Source organism: Ornithodoros turicata, chromosome 1, assembly GCF_037126465.1.
Source record: "Ornithodoros turicata isolate Travis chromosome 1, ASM3712646v1, whole genome shotgun sequence".
In the NCBI taxonomy this organism is placed as follows: domain Eukaryota; kingdom Metazoa; phylum Arthropoda; class Arachnida; order Ixodida; family Argasidae; genus Ornithodoros; species Ornithodoros turicata.
The window spans coordinates 200055828-200071416 of NC_088201.1; the positions used below are offsets into that span (position 1 = coordinate 200055828).

Here is a 15589-nt window from a genome sequence, read left to right on the forward strand (position 1 = left end):
TAAGACACTCAACAGTCTCCATGTGGAAAAACGTTACAGATCATGGTGGATTAAACAGATTGCGACAACCGCATCAAAAAACAAACGACGAACTACGGCGAGCATGAAAACAAAGCTAATGTCGGCTTGGCTTGAACTTTGGACTCTTGGCCTGACTAGACGGATCGGCTTGGATTGATTGGCTTCACCCGCATTACCGTATATCGGCGTAACTCTGCGCTTAATCTACTTTTCGCTTTCGACTTATTTATTATTCCGGCTATTCAATACTTCTTTGTTTTTAAATTACATAATTGAACCTCTGTATGCAGTAAGGGGATAAGTAAAAAAATCCCAAACCGAGAAAGCGGGCCTGATTTGATTGTCCGTCCCATTGACACACATGCATTTCCCGTTTCTTACCCTCCTGTAGCGGGCCAATAAATTGCAATACGGTCCTAAATTTTCGTTGGAAGGTACATACTGGTACGTAGATGTCATTGCAGCAAAAACAGTAAAAAGGGGATAAGTCGACTTATCCCCTTATTGCATACAGAGGTTCAATTATGACGGCGATGTGTCACCAAATTTGTGACTCTGACATTTTCGTACAGCTAGTCGTAGCGCCATGCCCATCGCATGAAGAAGCGGTGTAAATCAGTTATCGCATGAGTTAGTGCTGGCGCGTCCGTTCTGGGTTCACATTTCGACCTGACTGCCCAGACTTTGTCCTCCCTAAGGTTTTATACTCTAGGTTGTTTTTTTTCTTCATATTTACTGTATCTTTCTTTGGGGTTCCTCGCTTCCCTTTTAAGATTCCGACACGCATGTTCAATTTACGTTCCTCCTAACTTAACGACAAACACGTGATGCAAATGATGGCAACGACAAACAAGTGTTCCGAAGATGTAGGAACGATAAGGATGGTCCTCCCAATCAACCTGTCGGTACCCTTTTTACTTGTGTCCCTCTTTTAAGTGGACGTAATGGGAGACATATGTCCCGACAGGCGTCCACTACCGCACTTGTTGCTGCGAAGGGGCCACTTTACATAAAATGCATCTTTGGGCCTGTGGGTTATTGGCCACATATGTTTTCCTTTGCCGCAAAGAGCTGGACGGAAGCACTCCCACCATTTCAACCCTGCACCTTTATGGTGGAACAATGCGGCCTCGGAGAACGCAGCTAAACGAATCCGCATGCTACCCTCGGGCATGGAGGGGCGCCCTCGACGTTCGTGGGATAAGTGGGAGAGAAACATGACGGATTTTGTCATATCCACTTTACTGAACTTTAGCACCCCTAAGGGTGCCATAGAAATGTGGGAGGAGAGGGGGTTCTAAAAAGGAACAGAAGTAGTGTGAATTTACCGTTAAAAAGAAATGAAAAATTCCACACACACAACTACATGACATCTGAACCTAGGGTGAAGCTAGCTCTTGCACAGACACGTTTTTTGTTCGGATGGCATGGTATGCCATAAGCCTAATCTAATGCCAGCCACATATGTGTATAGCAATAAATTGCCTTCATATATGGCGTTCAAGAACTACTAAATTCAAACAAAATAAACAACCAGATGTGACACATACACAATCATACGTCAGAGGCATTTGGTGCCAGTCGTACAGTGAAAGCAGTGTCCACGAGATCCCACATATTCTCCAGGTGATGGTGTGAAGGAAGGAAGCTTTCCAGCAATAAATATATGTCATGGTGTCTCGTATTGCAACAGCATCCAAGCATTTTTGCCAATGACAGATCCATAGAATCATTTTTCATGATGCTGATGACACCTTCGTAGTTACATCTGAATTTTGTCACCGTAGTATGCCCATATACTGTTCATTCTCCACTCACTGCTGTGCATTTAGGAGTGGTGTTACTGCGACCGCTACTTTTCTGCTTCTTGAGTTGCAAACAGGTGCTACATTAAAAGTATCACCTGTTTGTAACTCAACTAGCGTAAAAGTAACCGGTCGTTTTTTTCTCCTTTTATTTCTCTCTTTCAATAAAATTTATTGACACGTTACATGAGACACCCTGTATGCGTATGCAATATAAAATCATCGTAACCTGCCCGTAACAAAGACCAAAATACGTTTCCCATTGCCCAGATGCAGGACCGTATCGAGGAAAAGAAAACACTTGCATGAAAATCTGCGTTCCAGAAATCACAGACAAGTGCATCAGAAGCAGTATGTGTCCCACGAGAATGGTGGAACCACTGACTGACAGATAAAGAAAAGAGAAGCTGTTGCCATATTGTTTTGCACGTTCCTGCCACGGTGAGCTCGCGCTGTTCTTCACTAACACATGCAGGCTGTGTGGCAGTCATCACTGGTTCCGAAACAACATTTGTTTTGTTAAAACATGCCGTGCGTAGGATCCTTGCACTTGTTCTGAAATTGTTCGAGATTGTTGCGCAAGCCTGATGTATTGTCATCAAACCTGAGCGTGACATACTCCTCAGAAGGACCTTCGTCAAAATACGAGGGGCGTTCGAGTCAAACCGGGAATTTTCATTTTTCGCAAAAGTGAAATCAACTTACAGGCGAGAAATTAGTTTTATTTTTCAACATAATCTCCAGCTGCACTAATGAACTTGTCCCAGCGTTTCACGAGGGCTTGGATGCTAGCAACGTAGAAATCCTTACCGGCGCGTAGCAGCCATGATCGGACCGCATTCTTGACCTCGTCGTCGCAGCTGAAGTGGCGGCCCTCAAGGAACGCCTTCAGTGACCCGACCAGATGGAAATCGCTGGGGGCGAGGTCTGGACTGTAAGGTAGATGTGGCCGCAACTCCGAGCCAAGTTCCTGTAAGGTGCGTGTCGTGAGCGTGTCGTGTTGTCCTGTAGGAGGAGGACTCCTTTGGTGATGAGGCCCTTTTGCTTCAGCGCCTTATGAACCCGTGAGAACCTGGCAGTAATATGCACTATAGATGGTGGTACCACTGGGCAGAAAATCAACATGAACATGAGCCTTGTCCCAGAAACCCGTGGGAAAACGTTGGATGTTCTCAGGAACTCTGACCCTGGGCTCTGAGCCACCCCGGCCGGGATCGTGCTGCACTGATGTACGGCCGTCGCGGAACCGTTTGCATTACTGAAACGCTTTGCTGCGGCTAAATGTATCGTGGCCATACTGAGCCTGAAGTCTTCTGTGAATTTCAGATGACTCTACGCCTTCATTCACGAGAAACTTCACGACAATTCGCTGTTCGATGTGCGCGCTCACCTCGTTGTCGGCCATCTTGTCCAGCAGGTTTCTTCTGTTTTGCACAAACTGTGGACCACTACGTGGTGAACGTGGAGGCCTGTCACGTGTGAATATGACGAAAAAGAAGTAGCGTGAGCCATTTGTACACTCAGGACACAAAAAGTCCCGGTTTGACTTGAACATCCCTCGTAATAACATCCTCTCGTGAAAACGCTTCCAAGGGGATGAAACTCGCGAGTTCCTTTGCGGACTAAAGTGAGGCGCTGCGAGCCTTTCACGTCATCAAACGTCATGAAACGTCAAAATTTGTACGTGGAAGCGCGAGTTCTCTACCGAGAGCATCCCATTGGCTACTGCGGCCGCTCTCCTGGTATGCGAGCGCTCATTGGTCGGTTTGAAATTATAACCTTTTCGTGGTGCGGGAAAGCGGGCACCGCCGCGTCTGGGGTGCCGGAGCAGTTCGCCGTAAAGTTTCGAAATATGGTGCAGCAGGGCCGCACGATAAGCATCTTTCCCGGTACCGCTTTGGATGGCTTTTAGTGCCCGTCGATACCGACTCTACAAAACTCGAATCCTCTTGGATACTTCTGCAAGTAAATTCAGTGATAGATAAGTGGAAGGCGCAGGTCTGCTTCGCTTGCTTGGCGCGACAACGATTCAAGAAGGATCAATACTGTGTTTTTCCACTCGATGGCAGGTAAGTCAGTTCCTATTCCATTCTGCCGCTTAGCGTAGCATAGCATGCCACCGCACCTGTGGCATATACTCAGCATTTCGGCCGGTAGAATTTTTAGTTTTCACGTTTTCTGATCCCTGTTCTGGTCTTTCTTGCTCAGGTATCAACTAGGTACTGCTCAACTCATATCTGCTTCAGAAAAGCATCGGCATGGATGCAATAGAATGGATATGCCACCCTGAGTGGTTGGAAAATCATCTTTTGGCTTAGCAGCTGCACAGGTTCCTTTGTGACGGGTCAGCCTTTACATGTGACACTATACAAGCAGCAAAGGGATATGGACATGTTTCCTGTCATGCTGGATTTGTGATTGTGTGTGCCTGTGCAGTGAATTTACTGATCTACTGTGAAGTCTTCCACTTGAGACATCAGCTAACAGTGAATGTGAAGTTGCTTCGGTATATTACTCGAACTTCAGAAACAATGTTCATGTCAAGTTCGTGTTTGGCGCAGATACAGAAGACAGCATATGTGTGATTTGGAAATACCAATCCCGAACAATAAAGCACCTTGTGCAACAGAAAGAGCGAACGCTTCCGCGTTTTATTTATTTCACTGGATGCGAACGAAAATCCAGAACAGCCAAAGCGGGGAGAGAACAGAGGGGAAAGGGAAAGAGAACCCCTCGGCAGCGTCGCTTTACGTCACGCGTCACCCATGGAGACAAAATAAAACAAAGCAAAAAACTACTCTACCGAGGCCCAACGATTGGCCCGACGTCTGAGGTCACGTGAGTTTTTCCCGACAATAGAAATATACTACACGTTCATTCCCCTGACGCTTCTTCGATGCACTTACTTGACGGTGTCTTTCTGCAAACATTTTAAATGCTGACATGCACATCTGCCCTTTTCCTTTGCCTCATGTTACGTTCCCCACAGCGAATAACATTTTGTACAAACATAGACGGGCAGACCGTGCTTTCATTTTCTCTCAGAAAGAGAAGAATGGTGCTTCCACTAGAGTCGACCATAATGTCAATGCACCGGAGCAAGTGATTCGACTTCTCACAGAGGCAACAAGGTGTCCAATAATATATTTTAGGATCTCATCACTGAGTTCAGTCATCCCCTCAACATTTGAATAATCATGGTCAAGGAAGTACGCAGCTGTGTCAAGTGCACTAGACTGTGGGACATCGTCATCGGGGTCTTCAGTTCGCTGATGTTCATTCTGCCTCTGCGTGCCTTAATGTCCCAGCATGAGAATGCCTTCTAAGCTGGGAGCGACATCCCGTGCTTTTGACCCTGCTCTTCAACATAGCGGAACTGAAGTGAGGACCTGTTACAAGTGGTGAAGCATATATCAAAAAACAAGTCACATGGTACAAGCGAAAAAGGTAAGGGTGAAGAGAACTACAAACGCAATACAAATATAAACGAAAATGAAAACAAAGCAAAACGCAATCAATAGGAGGTGGCTGGACAAGGTCAGACAGACATACAGACGAGTCGGAGTTATACGTGGAGGAAACCAATGAACATCACATGAATAGGCACAGCAGCCAGTTGGTACAAACAGCTTCAGAATGCGTACGGGGAACTAGGCCTTTTTGATCCTTCGCCCTTGAGCCCTAATACCCCGTACGCATTCTGAAGCTCTTTGTACCAACTGGTTGCTGTGCCTATTCATGTGATGTTCATTGGTTGTGATGTTCATTGGTTCATTGGCAGCCCCTACAGAATGACGGCAAAGTAGCTGTACATGCAAACAGTACTATCTACTCACATCAGGGTAGGAGCAGCCGATAAAAATGTGGAAAGCAGCCAGACCTGGAGCCAGAAACAAATAGCCACTGCCAGCCCCAAAGACTTCCATTTATTCCATCGATAGCACGTCTCTTACGCCTCAAGCTCACTCCTTATCTCCCTGATAAAGTGAAGAAGGCAAAACAGACGTGACAGGGGAGAGGTGTATCAAACAGCAACGAAGCAGTTAAGAATCATTATTGGGAAAATCGTGAACTATGAACGGGAAACGAAAGTTGTGCGATGTACACCAATTATTATACATTAAATGTCCATTAAATATCAAATGCCCGTGTTGGGGGTCATTCCTGTTTTCCGTTCGCATTATCTTATAATAATATGTTTCCAGGGAGCACATGGTGGGCTACTAGACGTCTAATTGATGTCTAAAACAGGAGATAAGAAATGTCTATAGAATGTCTAGGCACTAGACCAAATGTCAAGTATCCGTCCACTAGACGTCAAATAACACGGCTAACGTTACGCCACCTAGCCATCTAGCCCTAGACGTCCGATGTCTATGTACCTCGCCGAGATTTACACATTCTTTTGACCTGGATGACTGGAACAGGGTCCGACACTTAACCGTGTATTAGTCGTGAAGTCTATAGCTAGACCAATTTTATCCCTCTATTCAGGCGACAGGTCTAGGGTTATACATTTCCTGTACCTTACTTTAACCACCCTTAGACGTACTTTACACCATGACTAGTCCTGCTACCGTCCTGTCATGTATTCATGGCGAAATGTGATATAATTGATAGCAACATGGATCTCAGCATAAACATGTATTCACAGTAAACCACACACGAAGTCTATGGTACAAAACTCAGTCTAAAACTGGATTGACTTTGCTGCCAAGCAGGCGTCTGTGTTTTAACTGACGAGTGTTGACCTGGCAGCAGGGTGTTGATGGCCACCTCCTTACTTTCTCCCAATGAGTGATTGTTGGTGCTGCAGCACTGCCTCCAATGACTCACTGTGGCTAGAAAATAGAACGAAACATATCAGAAAGCATTATGCAGCCTGCTAGTTCTATCTAGTTCGTTTAGTGGCTGTGCACACTCTTTCGCGGGATGCTTGTCTGTCCACATAAGAGCAAAAACTGTATCAACACTGATCTGAGAGACACATAAAGAAAATAAGCTGCACGTACAAAAATCACAGGACTGTTACAGCTACACAACACGAATTGCTGCAACAGCTTAAAATCTGTTTGTGCGTGACTACGTGATGTGGACGCTGCCAGGATCGCAGGGAAACGAGGATGTAACAGCTGTCGCTGTGAAAGACACTTGGTGAAAGTACATCAATGTGACAAGCGTTTTCTCGTGATGCACGACCTTACCCGGTCGAGCAGGCGACTGCGAAGCACTCCATGCTTGGCGCAGCACTTCCATTACTGCATTACGCTAAAACAACAACTGTGCTGCTCTCATAACTTTGGTGCAAAAATTCTGTACAGGATAAAAATAAACACTGTGTATATTATAGAAGACAATACAAAGCAAGAGCTGTATCACCACGTCAAATATTATAAGGTTTATTCACATGACGTCATCCGCAGGAGACCGCCACTGTCGCTAGCAGGCAGATGTGCTGCCGTCGGCCACCTTATTGTAGGTCCCATCCAAGCCGTTGCCCATATTGTACTCAGCGTACATCGGGTGTGCTAAACTTGTTGCTCTGTGATTTGTAGAATATCCAAGCAATTTCCAAGTTTTCGGTGTTAATAGTGACCTAAAAAGTATAATGCAGCGAACAAATGCAAGGACGTAACATTGAGGGACCTATAGTATGGCGCTGAGGTGACTTCAGTGAATAAACCCTTTAGAAACTCAAATCTTGCACAGAATGACATTGTCACGCTGTTCTCCATACAATACCAAGGATGTTTCGAAACGACTAAGCACAGAAATACTAGTTTTGTACCGTTTGATGAATATTTTGTCTGCTGCCCATACATGTTGTTCGGTTCTTTAGCAAGCTTCTGGCAGTCCTTTCTTCTACATCGCACTTCCCTACTGACTTTCACAGCATCTGAAAAGAAGTTCGATTTCGTTAACCACACAACAACCATGTACGTACATGGAAAGCTGTTAGAGCCTTCCACCAACTGTATTTGCAATACTTTGTTTATAAAAATTTAAAGAGGCTCCCTCTAGAGTAAGATTGGGGGCACATCGAACATCAGGAACATTGGAGGACAACAGTCGCACGTCAGAGACAACTGCTTCCCCTTACCTCACAGGGAATTGTTAAGCTTATGTGCAAATAGATGTTTTGTAGGGTAGGTTACCACTATTTTCATATCCACCGATGCAAGGTAGTACAAGCACCTATAAAAAAAATGCAGTTGCTATGAAACCATGATATGCAAACAAATGTGCAAACAAAGGTACTTGCGCAAAATTTTCAGAGTGTGGTCTCACTACCAGCGAAAAATGAAACAACCGAAGTCGGGCTGACATGACAATGAACTAACCAGCATTTATGTCCAGCGTGTCCGCCCTGCAAACCGTAACTGTCGACTTTCGTTTACTCAAGACTTCAACAGTCATCGAAAACTCGTGAATCTCGATGGTTAATTGGTGTTACCATATTTGTTTTAGCACCAAGACGAATCAAGGCACTTACTGAAACATTGTATTGCCGAACATACAACATTAATCACTACTTTGAATGCAAGTGCAGAAACAGGCACACACTTTTAATGAAGAGTGAACTCACCCCTAAACTTGAAAGGCAGAGAACAAAGAAACGCTGTCCCCACAGTGTACTCTGGGAGCTCTGCTGCGTTCAACAGTTTTGATCACTGGACAGCACGGCGTACGTTCTCGCTATGCTCAAAAATTGCAAGACAAAACGTGCAGGAGATTCGAACTTAGACAGATTTTCGTATAACAACCACTGGAGTGCAGCCGCCAAGACCCAACTGCTACCCGTTGCGCGTCCGGAAAGTTTGAAGTTTCAACGGTTGAAACTGAACAGGTTCGAACTGGTTGGTAGACGGGCAGACGTCATTGACTTTGCTTTAGCTCGTGCTTGTTGAGTACTTATTTTTTGTAATATTCTTTAATTTCCGTGGCCGTTCATTATAATTGGGTGGCGGAGGTGAAATGTTAAATAACACATATGCCAATCCAGCGGAAGTGACACCAACACCATCATCATTATGCCATCGCCATCGTCGTTGCAGCGACGAGTGTAGTATTTTGGTGCTGTGTGTGTTGAAAATCGCTGTTCTTTTTGCAAACATTTTATCAGTGCCTTTGCTACTGAGCTGCAGGTGTGCCTAATATGTATCGTATTGCCTGTTCAGCGGTTTCAAAGAGATACCATGGGTAGTTTCAAGATTTTTTGAAGGGTCCTGAAATCCCTGAGTCACGTCAGATTCCATTTTACTGCTGCAGCTGTGTAGCTTGTGGGAAAATGTTATGTGCAGTAAACAAACATCTGCCATCTGCTGCCCACAGTACGTGCAAAGCGCTTCTGTGTTCATAGAGCAATGTTTTATAGTGCTGCGCTGAACGATCCGTCGGCGTCGTCGACTTTTTTATTGACATTTAAGTGGTTCCATAATTTAGTTGCTGATTTCTTTAGCTCTCGTGTAGCGTAGTATTCTGCAGGGGAGTTACTGACGTACAACATTTACATTTACCAGCAACAGTAACGCCATCAGGAACGCTAGTTCAAGAAACATTGCCCCGAACAAATGCGGGCTTTCGTTAAAGGGACTCTAACCAGAAGTTCGACAAATCTTTCGTTTGCATCTATTACGAAGGTATAATATGCCTCCAAGCCACACGCGAAATATTTTGGCTGTGCGCGGCGGCAAAGTTTGCCAAACGGCGAGCTGAAAACCGGCTTCGCTTTTCCTCCTCAACTCGCGCAATCAGGGCCGAAATCTAGCCTCTTTGTAGAGGACATCCTCCAATTTCCATGTGCGTGACAAAAGCACGACATCCACGTTTCATTGGGCGCCCGGACCGGAAGTTCTGTTGTTAGTGAGTTTGTGAGAGCGCCGGCATCCGTCCGGAAAGCGATCTTCAATATGGACGTCGAAGGAGGAAATGCGGAGACTTCGAGCCCCGAACTTCTTTCTGACATTTCTGCGATCGAGAAGAAAATTCTGCGTGCTGAACACCTCGGTAGGTTTTCGAAACGTCGCCGATGCCGCGAATGCGAGACGAAGTTAGAGCTCTACGAACATCGGTCACAGATGGAGCAAACAGCATGAGTCGCCTGTCTTCAGGTAAGCGATGAGCTTTTTAACGCACACTGTGATCGAACACGTAAACGTTCTCTGAAATTTCGTGTTCTGATATTTAATGTGCACTTGCTGTGTATGGTGCCGGTGTGGCTGGTGTGTCATAATGCCGAAGGAGATCGAATGCTTGTGCTGCCAGGAGCTCGAAAACACTGCCGAATGACTGCAGTATGACTGCATTACAACCCACGAAGATTTCCAACTTATATGCTTCAAGATGACTGTCCTGAAGGTCGCATATTGAACTCCGTGGCCAGCGCGAACCTATGAGCGACTATATTCACAAGTAAGTCACATGTGTCCTTGTCGAACGATGATAAAATTTGGGCGCGCAAAAAGTGGTTTGGTCCTGCATTAAAGTCGTTAAAAACTCCAGTACAGGGCGCAGCACGTAAAAAGGCTGTACAGTACACAACTCTGAACTGGAGAAAACCAATAGCTTGTAATTGTCAGTGTGCTGTGTCCTGAGTCACGTTTTTGTGTATTGCCCTGTGCATAAGACTTTAGCGTAGATTTTTAGCGAGATTGAGTGTTCTTGATTGTCGATTCAGTGAAAAGTAAAACAATGTTGGTTTCGAAAAGAACACAGCATGTGTAGTAATGCACAGGGTGTGGGCAGGTAAACTGCAGTTGCTCTCAGGTACATGTAGAAATGACACTGCACACACACTGTACTGTAACCGGTTACCTATTTGCCTAAACTATATTTTATGTACATCTGTGTAGACGATGCAGATACACTGCGTATCGCCAGTTTGCAAGGTGAGTATGGCACAAGCTTGGGAAAAACAAGAGCATGGTCATCCCAGCCTGTGCAATGAAGAGGGTCTGGCAAGCCTTTCCCACAGAAAATGCCACAGGCTTCAAGTACCCAAGATCCTAGCTGGACGTACCTCTTCGCACAGCTCGTTTATCGCGTTTAAAATAATTCAACATCTGTATTTGGGATGATTTATAGCTCTCAGGATGATGCATGGTTCATGAGTTCAATATGTTGTGTTGAAACACAACACTAGTCCTTTTTAATGAGTCTTGCGGAACGATAGATGAGCACTCCTTTCGTGACATTGTGTACCATTGCTACAGTGAACAATTTCTTGAGCAAGACTGATGAACGAACGAAAAACAGAGTCTTCCAAATATGTATGTACCTTGTAACTTCCGTATTTGTTAAGTGACCCATGTTGATGTCCCCCCTCATGTAATGCCTGTGAGGGCCTTTGAGATATATTCATAAATAAATAAATATCAAAACCGGAAAAAGGTCTAACACCTATCCTCTCTTTGTGTGAATGATACATAAACATTCTCAGAAGATCCATGATTTGAAAACCCGAGACGAGGTAGGGACGATAACAGACAAACACAAACACGGTGTTTGTGTTTGTCTGTTATCGTCCCTACCTCGTCTCGAGTTTTCAAGTCATGGATCGTCACCACCAGCTCACTTGCTACCTAACTTTCCTTTCGTTATCATTCTCAGAAGATTTGTACATAGTCACTTTGCCTCATTTTGCCTAAAGCCTAGTTCCACCTCTTACGTCATCTCCACATCTTCAATCCCCGAAGCAGTACAAGGCTAAAGTAATCAGCTACTACATAAAAAGAAGGAGGGGGAGGAAAACAACAGCTGGCACATCTAAAATTCGAAGAAACCCTGGTGCTTTCACGGGGCTACTCACGGCTCAGTCCTGGATCAGATCCCGATGGAAAACAGCTTTTCTGAGCCTCAGTGATAGATTCCCTTGATTGCACTCACTGTGAGGCACAACTCATTGGCTTGGTGGCAAGTGGGCTTGCGTCTGATAGTACAGTTTGGAATAAAGGGAGCAAGGAACATCTCTCTACGGTCTTAAGAAGGATATCAACATTACCTGTCAAGGTACAGCATTTCATGTTGCTTTCAGTAAGTACAACAGTCCTCATAGCAGTTACCATTCGTGTTGGGAAAGCATGCTGAAGTTAGCTCAGGCAGTGCATCCAGAACTGTGAATCAGGTTCATAGAGAGCACCTGGTGAGAGGGACAGCAACAGTGTCCCGTAAAGACTCTCCAGGAATTTTTGTGCAGGTTTGGGGGTCACACCTTTTAATAGTGTTGATGGAAAGCAGGGTGTGTGAAACACTGACCTGTGGTAGATGAATTCTTGTTATTTATAACCAGGTACCCATGTTCTAGTAATCTAGAAAAAGCCTTGGCTCTCTTGGAGGAAATTGCTAATGAATCTGAGTGTCTTTTTTGGAAACAGGTTGTAACTGCCTTTCTATCCACCCTTCTTAGTTTCCCTAGCAAAAGCAAATATGTAATGCTGTACACCATATCTGATGCTAGCACGCTAATTGCGTTGAGTGTTCTCAGGCTTCTGAAATGGAGCTACCTCGTACATACGCTGTGCCATGTCGGCAAGAACATAAATCAGACTGCCTTTACTTTTTTAATTGGCCCTTCAGTGCTTCATGTGACTGCAAGAATGGCACCCCCAAAATGATAGGCAATGAGAATAATTTCTCCAATGTATTGAGCTTTGTAAAACAACAACTTTATTTGAAAATATATTTCAAAAGCCGGGTGACGACCTCATAATGTAGCGTCCTTTACTGCAAACACCGCTCAACACAACGATTAAAAACAGAGCGTAAACGTTTTGTCGCCTATCCGGGTGGCATCATCAGTACAACAAAGGCCAAAGACGAGCACATCAGCCTATCTAGGAGGGCATCATACACATCCGATAGGGGGCCACGGTTTGTATTACAGGCTGAAGCATCACGCCTGATAAAGCAGGATTCTAAGAGCTTTCTAGGGCTCCATCGCTAGTCATATGCAAAGGTTACAGCACCATCAAAATATATGTCCCTTAGGACAGCAATGGTAGATTAATTCGGTCTTGGTTAGTTAAGCTAAGCACTAGTAGCCCTGGCAACGTCCCTTGTGTGCTCTTTTAGTCTTGTCCCGCGTCTTTTGTCTATCTCGCCAATGTAGGTTGCATCACATTCTATGCACTCAACTTGATATGCACAGTCAAAATGCCTGATGGGCACAGTGCCCTCCAAATAGCGTATGAAATACGTTGGATGAAAGGAATGCGCACCACCGATTTGACTCCTTTGATGTTGTTTTTTATTGTTCTCTGTTGTAGGGATGATGCCACCTGGATAGGCAATGAAACGTTTACTCTACTCTTAATTGTTGTGTTAAGCCGGTGTTGTCAGTAAAGAATTTTACATTATGAACTTTGTTTGCATGATGATTAGTGGCGAGCTTCATACCCTGGCCCACTACTCTAACAATTGCTTGTGGTAGTGTGGCGAAATGGAATAACGAGTCTTGTAAACAATGTAATTGGAAATATATTTATTTATCTCTCATAGGTTGAAGAACCCAGTGTGGTGTTACATAACGGAGGGACATGTAATCATACAAGACCGATCACCAAAAGGCCTTGCTTTTGACTAGATTAAAATGTGAAGCGATTGTAACATAACAAATGCTGCATGGTGGCGATATGATAGGTTCTCCTCACGAGTTGTCGCAACGGTTACGGTTAGTTGAGAAACTGCATATCCAGTTAGCAGGATCAAATTTTAATTAGGCTACTTTGGCCAACACGCGAGCATACAGCACAGTGTCAAAAGCCCTTACAAAATAAAAAAAATACTACATCTACGTGTACCCAGAAATCAAGACCGTTCAAAATGCTGTGAATGAATTCCACTACGTTAGTTTTGCCCGAATACCCTTTTCTAAAGCCATGCTGGAATTTAAAAAAGAAATCGACAGACTCAACTTGGTTGACAACGTGCTAGTACATGATGTGCTCCATTAGTTTACAGGGAACCCTAACAAGTGGAGCTGGTTAATAGATAGAAGGAGCATAGTTGTCACCTCTTCTGAAGACAGGAATCAGCTTGAGACCTATGTCCTCGACTCACACACATACTAAACACCTTTCACACAGATTAACGTATCTTCGTTCCAGCTCTTTCACTTTCAGATGTTCATCTCTGTTGAGTGCTCTGTCATTCTTGTAATACAGATTGGAATTGAAATGCAGGTGCATAAAAGATGCTCTGAAAGAAAAGTGTTTGGTTTTAGTCCTCTTAATGTTTCCGAAAACGAAAACAAACTTCACGGTGACTATTCTTCTGAAATGAGCAATTCCAGGATGACAGCAAAAAAATATATCTCGCCATATCAATTGAATAATGGCAGTTGAAGATGATGATGATTCAATTTAATGGCACATAAGCAACTCGGGCTATAGTGCGCCAAAACCATGGTAAAACTGTAACTTGTTAAATATCAGACGATTATACTAAAATAATATACTTTGTTGGTTGGTAAATTGAGATATAGACAAAAACATGATATGATAAAAATAAGCAATTGAAGAAAAGGCAATTGTTGGCTTTGTGTGACTGATGTCGAGTTTGCCACACTACGTGTTGAATAATAATGTACGCTGATATGCTGTAGCATATAAAGTACAATCATACACACGCTCAATATGTGGTGAATATGTGAAACCAATATACACATACTTACATTTCAAACTTTCTTGAAAAAGGCAGTCCATGTCTGTCGGATTTGCCAGACTCTATACAAAGCCAGTAAGCACAGTGTGGAAAGTCTGTTTCATCTTTCGAAAGCGGAGGTGCAGCTACCACGACGTTTCCCATCTCAATGCTTCGGAGCGGCATAGCTTAGTAAGAAGCCATCAGATGGATCTCATAAAGATAACTTGGCTGAAAAAGTGGAGGGTTCTGTGGGATACGTAAGAAAGCATACGCGTTACACAACAGCTACGAGAATGATCGACTGCACTTGCATGGTTTTCAGTACGTAGACTTGGAACTGAAAAATAAATCTGCTAACCTTGTTGAAACTACTTTTCCGTCAGGACCACACGAGAGCACACTTGGTTTCTTTAGTTGAAGGTATCATCAGGTCCCCATGCTCCTTTGAGATGCAGCAGACAGAACTTCGCTGAGGCGAGTGACTGCCGTTGCGGTTCGTCGCTTCGCAGCAGATCAAGAACAGTACAACCCAATGATAGGTGAAACGTTCAGAATATGGCGACCAACTCCAACACCAACCCAATGACCCGAACAAAGAGGATGAACCGGGAGTCACACAAGTTCGCAGTTCGCAAGCTCGGCATACGGCATCCATTACAGCTGACCGGATACGGAAGCATATATGGAACGCGTGTACAGATTGAAAAGAAAATCGTAGAAACTGTTGCGGGTGATAAATGCAGGGTATATTTTTCTTTTGGAGGCCCTGTAATAAAAACATATTAAAATAGAAATGCCATTTCATGAAGGAAATTGACAGGTATTGCGTGACCACGTGACGCGTTTGAGCCAATTGTGGGTGTTGCGAGTGGCCCCCGTGTTGACGTCATCTTGATGGTGGGCCGGGGTGGATATTCTATATAAACGTATGTTTTCTCGGTTTGACGCTAGGCGTGCTGCACTCGGATGAAGTCGAATGTTTAAAATTCGAGTTTAGAGAAACCGCGGGGTTTTAATGCATGAATTTTCGCATGGAAAGTCCTTGTTGGGTGCTTTATCGACTGCAAGTACGAAAGAGCTCCCACAGTTTCTAGTCAGAGTCCCTGTAAGAAAAAAGATAT

At 44.3% G+C, this 15589-nt stretch overlaps 1 protein-coding gene across 5 annotated transcripts in view; it reads left to right on the forward strand.

Annotated features, from left to right (window-relative positions):
• Positions 1-15589, forward strand: part of LOC135378944 (caspase-7-like) — a 290182-nt gene that overhangs the window by 141238 nt on the left and 133355 nt on the right. The gene's annotated exons all lie outside the window — the stretch shown is intronic.